Below are 14,146 nucleotides of genomic sequence, written 5' to 3'. Positions count from 1 at the left end.
TCTCTGCGCTCTTTCTCTCTCTCTGCGCTCTTTCTTTCTCTCTGCGCTCTTTCTCTCTCTCTGCGCTCTTTCTCTCTCTCTGCGCTCTTTCTCTCTCTCTGAACTCTTTCTCTCTCTGCGCTCTCTCTCTCTCTCTCTCTCTCTGCGCTCTTTCTCTCTCTGCGCTCTTTCTCTCTCTGCGCTCTTTCTCTCTCTCTCTGCGCTCTTTCTCTCTCTCTCTGCGCTCTTTCTTTCTCTCTCTCTGCGCTCTTTCTTTCTTTCTGCGCTCTTTTTTCTCTCTTTGCGCTCTTTCTTTCTCTCTCTGCGCTCTCTCTCTCTCTCTTTCTCTGCGCTCTTTCTCTCTGCGCTCTTTCTCTCTCTGCGCTCTTTCTTTCTCTTTCTCTCTCTCGGCGCTCTTTCTCTCTCTCTCTCTCTGCGCTCTTTCTTTCTCTTTCTCTCTCTGCGCTCTCTCTCTCTGCGCTCTTTCTTTCTCTCTGCGCTCTTTCTTTCTTTCTCTCTGCGCTCTTTTTTTCTCTCTTTGCGCTCTTTTTTTCTCTCTTTGCGCTCTTTCTTTCTCTCTCTGCGCTCTTTCTTTCTCTCTCTCTGCGCTCTTTCTTTCTCTGCGCTCTTTATTTCTCTCTCTGCGCTCTTTATTTCTCTCTCTGCGCTCTTTATTTCTCTCTCTGCGCTCTTTATTTCTCTCTCTGCGCTCTTTATTTCTCTCTCTGTGCTCTTTCTCTCTCTCTGCGCTCTCTCTCTGCGCTCTTTCTTTCTCTCTGCGCTCTTTCTTTCTCTCTCTGCGCTCTTGCTCTCTCTCTGCGCTCTTTCTTTCTCTCTCTCTGCGCTCTTTCTCTCTCTCTGTGCTCTTTCTCTCTCTCTGCGCTCTTTCTCTCTCTCTGCACTCTTTCTCTCTCTCTGTGCTCTTTCTCTCTCTCTGCGCTCTTTCTTTCTCTCTCTGCGCTCTTCTTTCTCTTTCTCTCTCTCTGCGCTCTTTCTCTCTCTCTCTGCGCTCTTTCTCTCTCTCTCTCTGCGCTCTTTCTTTCTCTTTCTCTCTCTGCGCTCTTTCTTTCTCTTTCTCTCTCTGCGCTCTCTCTCTCTGCGCTCTTTCTTTCTCTCTGCGCTCTTTCTTTCTTTCTCTCTGCGCTCTTTTTTTCTCTCTTTGCGTTCTTTTTTTCTCTCTTTGCGCTCTTTCTTTCTCTCTCTGCTCTCTTTCTTTCTCTCTCTGCGCTCTTTCTTTCTCTCTATCTGCGCTCTTTCTTTCTCTGCGCTCTTTCTTTCTCTCTCTGCGCTCTTTATTTCTCTCTCTGCGCTTATTCTCTCTCTCTGCGCCCTCTCTCTCTCTCTCTGCGCTCTTTCTTTCTCTTTCTCTCTCTGCGCTCTTTCTCTCTCTCTGCGCTCTTTCTTTCTTTCTCTCTGCGCTCTTTCTTTCTTTCTGCGCTCTTTTTTTCTCTCTTTGCGCTCTTTCTTTCTCTCTCTGCGCTCTTTCTCTCTCTCTCTCTGCGCTCTTTCTCTCTCTCTGCGCTCTTTCTTTCTCTCGGCGCTCTTTCTCTCTCTGCGCACTTTCTCTCTGTGCGCTCTTTCTTTCTCTTTCTCTCTCTCTGCGCTCTTTCTCTCTCTCTCTCGGCGCTCTTTCTCTCTCTCTCTCTCTGCGCTCTTTCTTTCTCTTTCTCTCTCTGCGCTCTCTCTCTCTGCGCTCTTTCTTTCTCTCTGCGCTCTTTCTTTCTCTCTGCGCTCTTTTTTTCTCTCTTTGCGCTCTTTTTCTCTCTCTCTGCGCTCTTTCTTTCTCTCTCTCTGCGCTCTTTATTTCTCTCTCTGCGCTCTTTATTTCTCTCTCTGCGCTCTTTTTCTCTCTCTCTGCGCTCTTTCTTTATCTCTCTCTGCGCTCTTTCTTTCTCTGCGCTCTTTATTTCTCTCTGCGCTTTTTATTTCTCTCTCTGCGCTCTTTATTTCTCTCTCTGCGCTCTTTATTTCTCTCTCTGCGCTCTTTATTTCTCTCTCTGCGCTCTTTATTTCTCTCTCTGCGCTCTTTATTTCTCTCTCTGCGCTCTTTATTTCTCTCTGTGCTCTTTATTTCTCTCTCTGCGCTCTTTCTCTCTCTCTCTGCGCTCTTTCTTTCTTTCTCTCTGCGCTCTTTCTTTCTTTCTGCGCTCTTTTTTTCTCTCTTTGCGCTCTTTCTTTCTCTCTCTGCGCTCTTTCTCTCTCTCTCTCTGTGCTCTTTCTTTCTCTCGGCGCTCTTTCTCTCTCTGCGCACTTTCTCTCTGTGCGCTCTTTCTTTCTCTTTCTCTCTCTCTGCGCTCTTTCTCTCTCTCTCTCGGCGCTCTTTCTCTCTCTCTCTCTCTGCGCTCTTTCTTTCTCTTTTTCTCTCTGCGCTCTCTCTCTCTGCGCTCTTTCTTTCTTTCTCTCTGCGCTCTTTCTTTCTCTCTGCGCTCTTTTTTTCTCTCTTTGCGCTCTTTTTCTCTCTCTCTGCGCTCTTTCTTTCTCTCTCTCTGCGCTCTTTATTTCTCTCTCTGCGCTCTTTATTTCTCTCTCTGCGCTCTTTATTTCTCTCTCTGCGCTCTTTTTCTCTCTCTCTACGCTCTTTCTTTATCTCTCTCTGCGCTCTTTCTTTCTCTGCGCTCTTTATTTCTCTCTCTGCGCTTTTTATTTCTCTCTCTGCGCTCTTTATTTCTCTCTCTGCGCTCTTTATTTCTCTCTCTGCGCTCTTTATTTCTCTCTCTGCGCTCTTTATTTCTCTCTCTGCGCTCTTTATTTCTCTCTCTGCGCTCTTTATTTCTCTCTGTGCTCTTTATTTCTCTCTCTGCGCTCTTTATTTCTCTCTCTGCGCTCTTTATTTCTCTCTCTGTGCTCTTTCTCTCTCTCTGTGCTCTTTCTCTCTCTCTGTGCTCTTTCTCTCTCTCTGTGCTCTTTCTCTCTCTCTGTGCTCTTTCTCTCTCTCTGCGCTCTTTCTTTCTTTCTCTCTGCGCTCTTTTTTTCTCTCTTTGCGTTCTTTTTTTCTCTCTTTGCGCTCTTTCTTTCTCTCTCTGCTCTCTTTCTTTCTCTCTCTGCGCTCTTTCTTTCTCTCTATGTGCGCTCTTTCTTTCTCTGCGCTCTTTCTTTCTCTCTCTGCGCTCTTTATTTCTCTCTCTGCGCTTATTCTCTCTCTCTGCGCCCTCTCTCTCTCTGCGCTCTTTCTTTCTCTTTCTCTCTCTGCGCTCTTTCTCTCTCTCTGCGCTCTTTCTTTCTTTCTCTCTGCGCTCTTTCTTTCTTTCTGCGCTCTTTTTTTCTCTCTTTGCGCTCTTTCTTTCTCTCTCTGCGCTCTTTCTCTCTCTCTCTCTCTGCGCTCTTTCTTTCTCTCGGCGCTCTTTCTCTCTCTGCGCACTTTCTCTCTGTGCGCTCTTTCTTTCTCTTTCTCTCTCTCTGCGCTCTTTCTCTCTCTCTCTCGGCGCTCTTTCTCTCTCTCTCTCTCTGCGCTCTTTCTTTCTCTTTCTCTCTCTGCGCTCTCTCTCTCTGCGCTCTTTCTTTCTTTCTCTCTGCGCTCTTTCTTTCTCTCTGCGCTCTTTTTTTCTCTCTTTGCGCTCTTTTTCTCTCTCTCTGCGCTCTTTCTTTCTCTCTCTCTGCGCTCTTTATTTCTCTCTCTGCGCTCTTTATTTCTCTCTCTGCGCTCTTTATTTCTCTCTCTGCGCTCTTTATTTCTCTCTCTGCGCTCTTTTTCTCTCTCTCTGCGCTCTTTCTTTATCTCTCTCTGCGCTCTTTCTTTCTCTGCGCTCTTTATTTCTCTCTCTGCGCTTTTTATTTCTCTCTCTGCGCTCTTTATTTCTCTCTCTGCGCTCTTTATTTCTCTCTCTGCGCTCTTTATTTCTCTCTCTGCGCTCTTTATTTCTCTCTCTGCGCTCTTTATTTCTCTCTGTGCTCTTTATTTCTCTCTCTGCGCTCTCTCTCTCTGCGCTCTTTCTTTCTCTCTCTGTGCTCTTTCTTTCTTTCTCTCTGCGCTCTTTCTTTCTCTCTGCGCTCTTTTTTTCTCTCTTTGCGCTCTTTTTCTCTCTCTCTGCGCTCTTTCTTTCTCTCTCTCTGCGCTCTTTATTTCTCTCTCTGTGCTCTTTATTTCTCTCTCTGCGCTCTTTATTTCTCTCTCTGCGCTCTTTATTTCTCTCTCTGCGCTCTTTTTCTCTCTCTCTGCGCTCTTTCTTTATCTCTCTCTGCGCTCTTTCTTTCTCTGCGCTCTTTCTTTCTCTCTCTGCGCTTTTTATTTCTCTCTCTACGCTCTTTATTTCTCTCTCTGCGCTCTTTATTTCTCTCTCTGCGCTCTTTATTTCTCTCTGCGCTCTTTATTTCTCTCTCTGCGCTCTTTATTTCTCTCTCTGCGCTCTTTATTTCTCTCTCTGTGCTCTTTCTCTCTCTCTGTGCTCTTTCTCTCTCTCTGTGCTCTTTCTCTCTCTCTGTGCTCTTTCTCTCTCTCTGTGCTCTTTCTCTCTCTCTGTGCTCTTTCTCTCTCTCTGTGCTCTTTCTCTCTCTCTATGCTCTTTCTCTCTCTCTGTGCTCTTTCTCTCTCTCTGTGCTCTTTCTCTCTCTCTGTGCTCTTTCTCTCTCTCTGTGCTCTTTCTCTCTCTCTGTGCTCTTTCTCTCTCTCTGCGCTCTTTCTCTCTCTCTGCGCTCTTTCTCTCTCTCTGCGCTCTTTCTCTCTCTCTGCGCTCTTTCTTCCTCTCTCTCTCTGCGCTCTTTCTTTCTCTCTCTCTCTGCGCTCTTTCTTTCTCTCTCTCTCTGCGCTCTTTATTTCTCTCTCTGCGCTCTTTATTTCTCTCTCTGCGCTCTTTATTTCTCTCTCTGCGCTCTTTATTTCTCTCTCTGCGCTCTTTATTTCTCTCTCTGCGCTCTTTCTTTCTCTCTCTCTGTGCTCTTTCTCTCTCTCTGCGCTCTTTCTCTCTCTCTGCGCTCTTTCTCTCTCTCTGCGCTCTTTCTCTCTCTCTGCGCTCTTTCTCTCTCTCTGCGCTCTTTCTCTCTTTCTGCGCTCTTTCTTTCTCTCTCTGCGCTTTTTCTTTCTCTCTCTGCGCTCTTTCTTTCTCTTTCTCTCTCTCTGCGCTCTTTCTCTCTCTCTCTGCGCTCTTTCTCTCTCTCTCTCTGCGCTCTTTCTTTCTCTTTCTCTCGCTGCGCTCTTTCTTTCTCTTTCTCTCTCTGCGCTCTCTTTCTCTGCGCTCTTTCTTTCTCTCTGCGCTCTTTCTTTCTCTCTGCGCTCTTTTTCTCTCTCTTTGCGCTCTTTCTTTCTCTCTCTGCTCTCTTTCTTTCTCTCTCTGCGCTCTTTCTTTCTCTCTCTCTGCGCTCTTTCTTTCTCTGCGCTCTTTCTTTCTCTCTCTGCGCTCTTTCTTTCTCTCTCTCTGCGCTCTTTCTTTCTCTGCGCTTTTTCTCTCTCTCTGCGCTCTTTCTCTCTCTATGTGCTCTTTCTTTCTCTCTGCGCTCTTTCTTTCTCTCTCTCTGCGCTCTTTCTTCCTCTCTCTCTCTGCGCTCTTTCTCTCTCTCTGCGCTATTTCTTTCTCTCTCTGCGCTCTTTCTTTCTCTCTCTCTCTGCGCTCTTTCTTTCTCTCTCTCTCTGCGCTCTTTCTTTCTCTCTGCGCTCTTTCTCTCTCACTCTCTGCGCTCTTTCTCTCTCTCTGCGCTCTTTCTTTCTCTCTCTCTGCGCTTTTTCTTTCTCTCTCTGCGCTCTTTTTTTCTCTCTCTCTCTGCGCTCTTTCTCTCTCTCTGCGCTCTTTCTCTCTCTCTGCGCTCTTTCTTTCTCTCTGCGCTCTTTCTCTCTCTCTGCGCTCTTTCTCTCTCTCTGCGCTCTTTCTCTCTCTCTGAACTCTTTCTCTCTCTGCGCTCTCTCTCTCTCTCTCTCTCTGCGCTCTTTCTCTCTCTGCGCTCTTTCTCTCTCTGCGCTCTTTCTCTCTCTCTGCGCTCTTTCTCTCTCTCTCTGCGCTCTTTCTTTCTCTCTCTCTGCGCTCTTTCTTTCTTTCTGCGCTCTTTTTTCTCTCTTTGCGCTCTTTCTTTCTCTCTCTGCGCTCTCTCTCTCTCTCTTTCTCTGCGCTCTTTCTCTCTGCGCTCTTTCTCTCTCTGCGCTCTTTCTTTCTCTTTCTCTCTCTCGGCGCTCTTTCTCTCTCTCTCTCTCTGCGCTCTTTCTTTCTCTTTCTCTCTCTGCGCTCTCTCTCTCTGCGCTCTTTCTTTCTCTCTGCGCTCTTTCTTTCTTTCTCTCTGCGCTCTTTTTTTCTCTCTTTGCGCTCTTTTTTTCTCTCTTTGCGCTCTTTCTTTCTCTCTCTGCGCTCTTTCTTTCTCTCTCTCTGCGCTCTTTCTTTCTCTGCGCTCTTTATTTCTCTCTCTGCGCTCTTTATTTCTCTCTCTGCGCTCTTTATTTCTCTCTCTGCGCTCTTTATTTCTCTCTCTGCGCTCTTTATTTCTCTCTCTGTGCTCTTTCTCTCTCTCTGCGCTCTCTCTCTGCGCTCTTTCTTTCTCTCTGCGCTCTTTCTTTCTCTCTCTGCGCTCTTGCTCTCTCTCTGCGCTCTTTCTTTCTCTCTCTCTGCGCTCTTTCTCTCTCTCTGTGCTCTTTCTCTCTCTCTGCGCTCTTTCTCTCTCTCTGCACTCTTTCTCTCTCTCTGTGCTCTTTCTCTCTCTCTGCGCTCTTTCTTTCTCTCTCTGCGCTCTTCTTTCTCTTTCTCTCTCTCTGCGCTCTTTCTCTCTCTCTCTGCGCTCTTTCTCTCTCTCTCTCTGCGCTCTTTCTTTCTCTTTCTCTCTCTGCGCTCTTTCTTTCTCTTTCTCTCTCTGCGCTCTCTCTCTCTGCGCTCTTTCTTTCTCTCTGCGCTCTTTCTTTCTTTCTCTCTGCGCTCTTTTTTTCTCTCTTTGCGTTCTTTTTTTCTCTCTTTGCGCTCTTTCTTTCTCTCTCTGCTCTCTTTCTTTCTCTCTCTGCGCTCTTTCTTTCTCTCTATCTGCGCTCTTTCTTTCTCTGCGCTCTTTCTTTCTCTCTCTGCGCTCTTTATTTCTCTCTCTGCGCTTATTCTCTCTCTCTGCGCCCTCTCTCTCTCTCTCTGCGCTCTTTCTTTCTCTTTCTCTCTCTGCGCTCTTTCTCTCTCTCTGCGCTCTTTCTTTCTTTCTCTCTGCGCTCTTTCTTTCTTTCTGCGCTCTTTTTTTCTCTCTTTGCGCTCTTTCTTTCTCTCTCTGCGCTCTTTCTCTCTCTCTCTCTCTGCGCTCTTTCTTTCTCTCGGCGCTCTTTCTCTCTCTGCGCACTTTCTCTCTGTGCGCTCTTTCTTTCTCTTTCTCTCTCTCTGCGCTCTTTCTCTCTCTCTCTCGGCGCTCTTTCTCTCTCTCTCTCTCTGCGCTCTTTCTTTCTCTTTCTCTCTCTGCGCTCTCTCTCTCTGCGCTCTTTCTTTCTCTCTGCGCTCTTTCTTTCTCTCTGCGCTCTTTTTTTCTCTCTTTGCGCTCTTTTTCTCTCTCTCTGCGCTCTTTCTTTCTCTCTCTCTGCGCTCTTTATTTCTCTCTCTGCGCTCTTTATTTCTCTCTCTGCGCTCTTTTTCTCTCTCTCTGCGCTCTTTCTTTATCTCTCTCTGCGCTCTTTCTTTCTCTGCGCTCTTTATTTCTCTCTCTGCGCTTTTTATTTCTCTCTCTGCGCTCTTTATTTCTCTCTCTGCGCTCTTTATTTCTCTCTCTGCGCTCTTTATTTCTCTCTCTGCGCTCTTTATTTCTCTCTCTGCGCTCTTTATTTCTCTCTCTGCGCTCTTTATTTCTCTCTGTGCTCTTTATTTCTCTCTCTGCGCTCTTTCTTTCTTTCTCTCTGCGCTCTTTCTTTCTTTCTGCGCTCTTTTTTTCTCTCTTTGCGCTCTTTCTTTCTCTCTCTGCGCTCTTTCTCTCTCTCTCTCTCTGCGCTCTTTCTTTCTCTCGGCGCTCTTTCTCTCTCTGCGCACTTTCTCTCTGTGCGCTCTTTCTTTCTCTTTCTCTCTCTCTGCGCTCTTTCTCTCTCTCTCTCGGCGCTCTTTCTCTCTCTCTCTCTCTGCGCTCTTTCTTTCTCTTTTTCTCTCTGCGCTCTCTCTCTCTGCGCTCTTTCTTTCTTTCTCTCTGCGCTCTTTCTTTCTCTCTGCGCTCTTTTTTTCTCTCTTTGCGCTCTTTTTCTCTCTCTCTGCGCTCTTTCTTTCTCTCTCTCTGCGCTCTTTATTTCTCTCTCTGCGCTCTTTATTTCTCTCTCTGCGCTCTTTATTTCTCTCTCTGCGCTCTTTTTCTCTCTCTCTACGCTCTTTCTTTATCTCTCTCTGCGCTCTTTCTTTCTCTGCGCTCTTTATTTCTCTCTCTGCGCTTTTTATTTCTCTCTCTGCGCTCTTTATTTCTCTCTCTGCGCTCTTTATTTCTCTCTCTGCGCTCTTTATTTCTCTCTCTGCGCTCTTTATTTCTCTCTCTGCGCTCTTTATTTCTCTCTCTGCGCTCTTTATTTCTCTCTGTGCTCTTTATTTCTCTCTCTGCGCTCTTTATTTCTCTCTCTGCGCTCTTTATTTCTCTCTCTGTGCTCTTTCTCTCTCTCTGTGCTCTTTCTCTCTCTCTGTGCTCTTTCTCTCTCTCTGTGCTCTTTCTCTCTCTCTGTGCTCTTTCTCTCTCTCTGTGCTCTTTCTCTCTCTCTGTGCTCTTTCTCTCTCTCTGTGCTCTTTCTCTCTCTCTGCGCTCTTTCTCTCTCTCTGCGCTCTTTCTCTCTCTCTGCGCTCTTTCTCTCTCTCTGCGCTCTTTCTTCCTCTCTCTCTCTGCGCTCTTTCTTTCTCTCTCTCTCTGCGCTCTTTCTTTCTCTCTCTCTCTGCGCTCTTTATTTCTCTCTCTGCGCTCTTTATTTCTCTCTCTGCGCTCTTTATTTCTCTCTCTGCGCTTTTTCTTTCTCTCTCTGCGCTCTTTCTTTCTCTTTCTCTCTCTCTGCGCTCTTTCTCTCTCTCTCTGCGCTCTTTCTCTCTCTCTCTCTGCGCTCTTTCTTTCTCTTTCTCTCTCTGCGCTCTTTCTTTCTCTTTCTCTCTCTGCGCTCTCTTTCTCTGCGCTCTTTCTTTCTCTCTGCGCTCTTTCTTTCTTTCTCTCTGCGCTCTTTTTTTCTCTCTTTGCGCTCTTTCTTTCTCTCTCTGCTCTCTTTCTTTCTCTCTCTGCGCTCTTTCTTTCTCTCTCTCTGCGCTCTTTCTTTCTCTGCGCTCTTTCTTTCTCTCTCTGCGCTCTTTCTTTCTCTCTCTGCGCTCTTTATTTCTCTCTGCGCTTTTTCTCTCTCTCTGCGCTCTTTCTCTCTCTATGTGCTCTTTCTTTCTCTCTGCGCTCTTTCTTTCTCTCTCTCTGCGCTCTTTCTTCCTCTCTCTCTCTGCGCTCTTTCTCTCTCTGCGCTATTTCTTTCTCTCTCTGCGCTCTTTCTTTCTTTCTCTCTGCGCTCTTTCTTTCTTTCTGCGCTCTTTTTTTCTCTCTTTGCGCTCTTTCTTTCTCTCTCTGCGCTCTTTCTCTCTCTCTCTCTCTGCGCTCTTTCTTTCTCTCGGCGCTCTTTCTCTCTCTGCGCACTTTCTCTCTGTGCGCTCTTTCTTTCTCTTTCTCTCTCTCTGCGCTCTTTCTCTCTCTCTCTCGGCGCTCTTTCTCTCTCTCTCTCTCTGCGCTCTTTCTTTCTCTTTCTCTCTCTGCGCGCTCTCTCTCTGCGCTCTTTCTTTCTTTCTCTCTGCGCTCTTTCTTTCTCACTGCGCTCTTTTTTTCTCTCTTTGCGCTCTTTTTCTCTCTCTCTGCGCTCATTCTTTCTCTCTCTCTGCGCTCTTTATTTCTCTCTCTGCGCTCTTTATTTCTCTCTCTGCGCTCTTTATTTCTCTCTCTGCGCTCTTTTTCTCTCTCTCTGCGCTCTTTCTTTATCTCTCTCTGCGCTCTTTCTTTCTCTGCGCTCTTTATTTCTCTCTCTGCGCTTTTTATTTCTCTCTCTGCGCTCTTTATTTCTCTCTCTGCGCTCTTTATTTCTCTCTCTGCGCTCTTTATTTCTCTCTCTGCGCTCTTTATTTCTCTCTCTGCGCTCTTTATTTCTCTCTCTGCGCTCTTTATTTCTCTCTGTGCTCTTTATTTCTCTCTCTGCGCTCTTTATTTCTCTCTCTGCGCTCTTTATTTCTCTCTCTGTGCTCTTTCTCTCTCTCTGTGCTCTTTCTCTCTCTCTGTGCTCTTTCTCTCTCTCTGTGCTCTTTCTCTCTCTCTGTGCTCTTTCTCTCTCTCTGTGCTCTTTCTCTCTCTCTGTGCTCTTTCTCTCTCTCTGTGCTCTTTCTCTCTCTCTGTGCTCTTTCTCTCTCTCTGCGCTCTTTCTCTCTCTCTGCGCTCTTTCTCTCTCTCTGCGCTCTTTCTCTCTCTCTGCGCTCTTTCTTCCTCTCTCTCTCTGCGCTCTTTCTTTCTCTCTCTCTCTGCGCTCTTTCTTTCTCTCTCTCTCTGCGCTCTTTATTTCTCTCTCTGCGCTCTTTATTTCTCTCTCTGCGCTCTTTATTTCTCTCTCTGCGCTTTTTCTTTCTCTCTCTGCGCTCTTTCTTTCTCTTTCTCTCTCTCTGCGCTCTTTCTCTCTCTCTCTGCGCTCTTTCTCTCTCTCTCTCTGCGCTCTTTCTTTCTCTTTCTCTCTCTGCGCTCTTTCTTTCTCTTTCTCTCTCTGCGCTCTCTTTCTCTGCGCTCTTTCTTTCTCTCTGCGCTCTTTCTTTCTTTCTCTCTGCGCTCTTTTTTTCTCTCTTTGCGCTCTTTCTTTCTCTCTCTGCTCTCTTTCTTTCTCTCTCTGCGCTCTTTCTTTCTCTCTCTCTGCGCTCTTTCTTTCTCTGCGCTCTTTCTTTCTCTCTCTGCGCTCTTTCTTTCTCTCTCTGCGCTCTTTATTTCTCTCTGCGCTTTTTCTCTCTCTCTGCGCTCTTTCTCTCTCTATGTGCTCTTTCTTTCTCTCTGCGCTCTTTCTTTCTCTCTCTCTGAGCTCTTTCTTCCTCTCTCTCTCTGCGCTCTTTCTCTCTCTGCGCTATTTCTTTCTCTCTCTGCGCTCTTTCTTTCTCTCTCTCTCTGCGCTCTTTCTTTCTCTCTCTCTCTGCGCTCTTTCTTTCTCTCTGCGCTCTTTCTCTCTCACTCTCTGCGCTCTTTCTCTCTCTCTGCGCTCTTTCTTTCTCTCTCTCTGCGCTTTTTCTTTCTCTCTCTGCGCTCTTTTTTTCTCTCTCTCTCTGCGCTCTTTCTCTCTCTCTGCGCTCTTTCTCTCTCTCTGCGCTCTTTCTCTCTCTCTGCGCTCTTTCTCTCTCTCTGCGCTCTTTCTCTCTCTCTCTGCGCTCTTTCTCTCTCTCTCTGCGCTCTTTCTCTCTCTCTCTGCGTTCTTTCTCTCTCTCTCTGCGTTCTTTCTCTCTCTCTCTGCACTCTTTCTCTCTCTGCGCTCTCTCTCTCTCTGCGCTCTTTCTCTCTCTGCGCTCTTTCTCTCTCTGCGCTCTTTCTCTCTCTCTCTGCGCTCTTTCTCTCTCTCTCTCTGCTCTCTTTCTTTCTCTCTCTCTGCGCTCTTTCTTTCTTTCTGCGCTCTTTTTTTCTCTCTTTGCGCTCTTTCTTTCTCTCTCTGCGCTCTCTCTCTCTCTTTCTCTGCGCTCTTTCTCTCTGCGCTCTTTCTCTCTCTGCGCTCTTTCTTTCTCTTTCTCTCTCTCGGCGCTATTTCTCTCTCTCTCTCTCTGCGCTCTTTCTTTCTCTTTCTCTCTCTGCGCTCTCTCTCTCTGCGCTCTTTCTTTCTCTCTGCGCTCTTTCTTTCTTTCTCTCTGCGCTCTTTTTTTCTCTCTTTGCGCTCTTTTTTTCTCTCTTTGCGCTCTTTCTTTCTCTCTCTGCGCTCTTTCTTTCTCTCTCTCTGCGCTCTTTCTTTCTCTGCGCTCTTTATTTCTCTCTCTGCGCTCTTTTTTTCTCTCTTTGCGTTCTTTTTTTCTCTCTTTGCGCTCTTTCTTTCTCTCTCTGCTCTCTTTCTTTCTCTCTCTGCGCTCTTTCTTTCTCTCTATCTGCGCTCTTTCTTTCTCTGCGCTCTTTCTTTCTCTCTCTGCGCTCTTTATTTCTCTCTCTGCGCTTATTCTCTCTCTCTGCGCCCTCTCTCTCTCTCTGCGCTCTTTCTTTCTCTTTCTCTCTCTGCGCTCTTTCTCTCTCTCTGCGCTCTTTCTTTCTTTCTCTCTGCGCTCTTTCTTTCTTTCTGCGCTCTTTTTTTCTCTCTTTGCGCTCTTTCTTTCTCTCTCTGCGCTCTTTCTCTCTCTCTCTCTCTGCGCTCTTTCTTTCTCTCTGCGCTCTTTCTCTCTCTGCGCACTTTCTCTCTGTGCGCTCTTTCTTTCTCTTTCTCTCTCTCTGCGCTCTTTCTCTCTCTCTCTCGGCGCTCTTTCTCTCTCTCTCTCTCTGCGCTCTTTCTTTCTCTTTCTCTCTCTGCGCTCTCTCTCTCTGCGCTCTTTCTTTCTTTCTCTCTGCGCTCTTTTTTTCTCTCTTTGCGTTCTTTTTTTCTCTCTTTGCGCTCTTTCTTTCTCTCTCTGCTCTCTTTCTTTCTCTCTCTGCGCTCTTTCTTTCTCTCTATGTGCGCTCTTTCTTTCTCTGCGCTCTTTCTTTCTCTCTCTGCGCTCTTTATTTCTCTCTCTGCGCTTATTCTCTCTCTCTGCGCCCTCTCTCTCTCTGCGCTCTTTCTTTCTCTTTCTCTCTCTGCGCTCTTTCTCTCTCTCTGCGCTCTTTCTTTCTTTCTCTCTGCGCTCTTTCTTTCTTTCTGCGCTCTTTTTTTCTCTCTTTGCGCTCTTTCTTTCTCTCTCTGCGCTCTTTCTCTCTCTCTCTCTCTGCGCTCTTTCTTTCTCTCGGCGCTCTTTCTCTCTCTGCGCACTTTCTCTCTGTGCGCTCTTTCTTTCTCTTTCTCTCTCTCTGCGCTCTTTCTCTCTCTCTCTCGGCGCTCTTTCTCTCTCTCTCTCTCTGCGCTCTTTCTTTCTCTTTCTCTCTCTGCGCTCTCTCTCTCTGCGCTCTTTCTTTCTTTCTCTCTGCGCTCTTTCTTTCTCTCTGCGCTCTTTTTTTCTCTCTTTGCGCTCTTTTTCTCTCTCTCTGCGCTCTTTCTTTCTCTCTCTCTGAGCTCTTTATTTCTCTCTCTGCGCTCTTTATTTCTCTCTCTGCGCTCTTTATTTCTCTCTCTGCGCTCTTTATTTCTCTCTCTGCGCTCTTTTTCTCTCTCTCTGCGCTCTTTCTTTATCTCTCTCTGCGCTCTTTCTTTCTCTGCGCTCTTTATTTCTCTCTCTGCGCTTTTTATTTCTCTCTCTGCGCTCTTTATTTCTCTCTCTGCGCTCTTTATTTCTCTCTCTGCGCTCTTTATTTCTCTCTCTGCGCTCTTTATTTCTCTCTCTGCGCTCTTTATTTCTCTCTCTGCGCTCTTTATTTCTCTCTGTGCTCTTTATTTCTCTCTCTGCGCTCTTTATTTCTCTCTCTGCGCTCTTTATTTCTCTCTCTGTGCTCTTTCTCTCTCTGTGCTCTTTCTCTCTCTCTGTGCTCTTTCTCTCTCTCTCTGTGCTCTTTCTCTCTCTCTGTGCTCTTTCTCTCTCTCTGTGCTCTTTCTCTCTCTCTGTGCTCTTTCTCTCTCTCTGTGCTCTTTCTCTCTCTCTATGCTCTTTCACCCTCTCTGTGCTCTTTCTCTCTCTCTGTGCTCTTTCTCTCTCTCTGTGCTCTTTCTCTCTCTCTGTGCTCTTTCTCTCTCTCTGCGCTCTTTCTCTCTCTCTGCGCTCTTTCTCTCTCTCTGCGCTCTTTCTCTCTCTCTGCGCTCTTTCTTCCTCTCTCTCTCTGCGCTCTTTCTTTCTCTCTCTCTCTGCGCTCTTTCTTTCTCTCTCTCTCTGCGCTCTTTATTTCTCTCTCTGCGCTCTTTATTTCTCTCTCTGCGCTCTTTATTTCTCTCGCTGCGCTTTTTCTTTCTCTCTCTGCGCTCTTTCTTTCTCTTTCTCTCTCTCTGCGCTCTTTCTCTCTCTCTCTCTGCGCTCTTTCTCTCTCTCTCTCTGCGCTCTTTCTTTCTCTTTCTCTCTCTGCGCTCTTTCTTTCTCTTTCTCTCTCTGCGCTCTCTTTCTCTGCGCTCTTTCTTTCTCTCTGCGCTCTTTCTTTCTTTCTCTCTGCGCTCTTTTTTTCTCTCTTTGCGCTCTTTCTTTCTCTCTCTGCTCTCTTTCTTTCTCTCTCTGCGCTCTTTCTTTCTCTCTCTCTGCGCTCTTTCTTTCTCTGCGCTCTTTCT

The sequence above is a fragment of the Ascaphus truei genome, unplaced genomic scaffold (assembly GCF_040206685.1).
Source record: "Ascaphus truei isolate aAscTru1 unplaced genomic scaffold, aAscTru1.hap1 HAP1_SCAFFOLD_103, whole genome shotgun sequence".
NCBI lineage: Eukaryota > Metazoa > Chordata > Amphibia > Anura > Ascaphidae > Ascaphus > Ascaphus truei.
Note: the sequence above shows the minus strand (reverse complement) of the source record.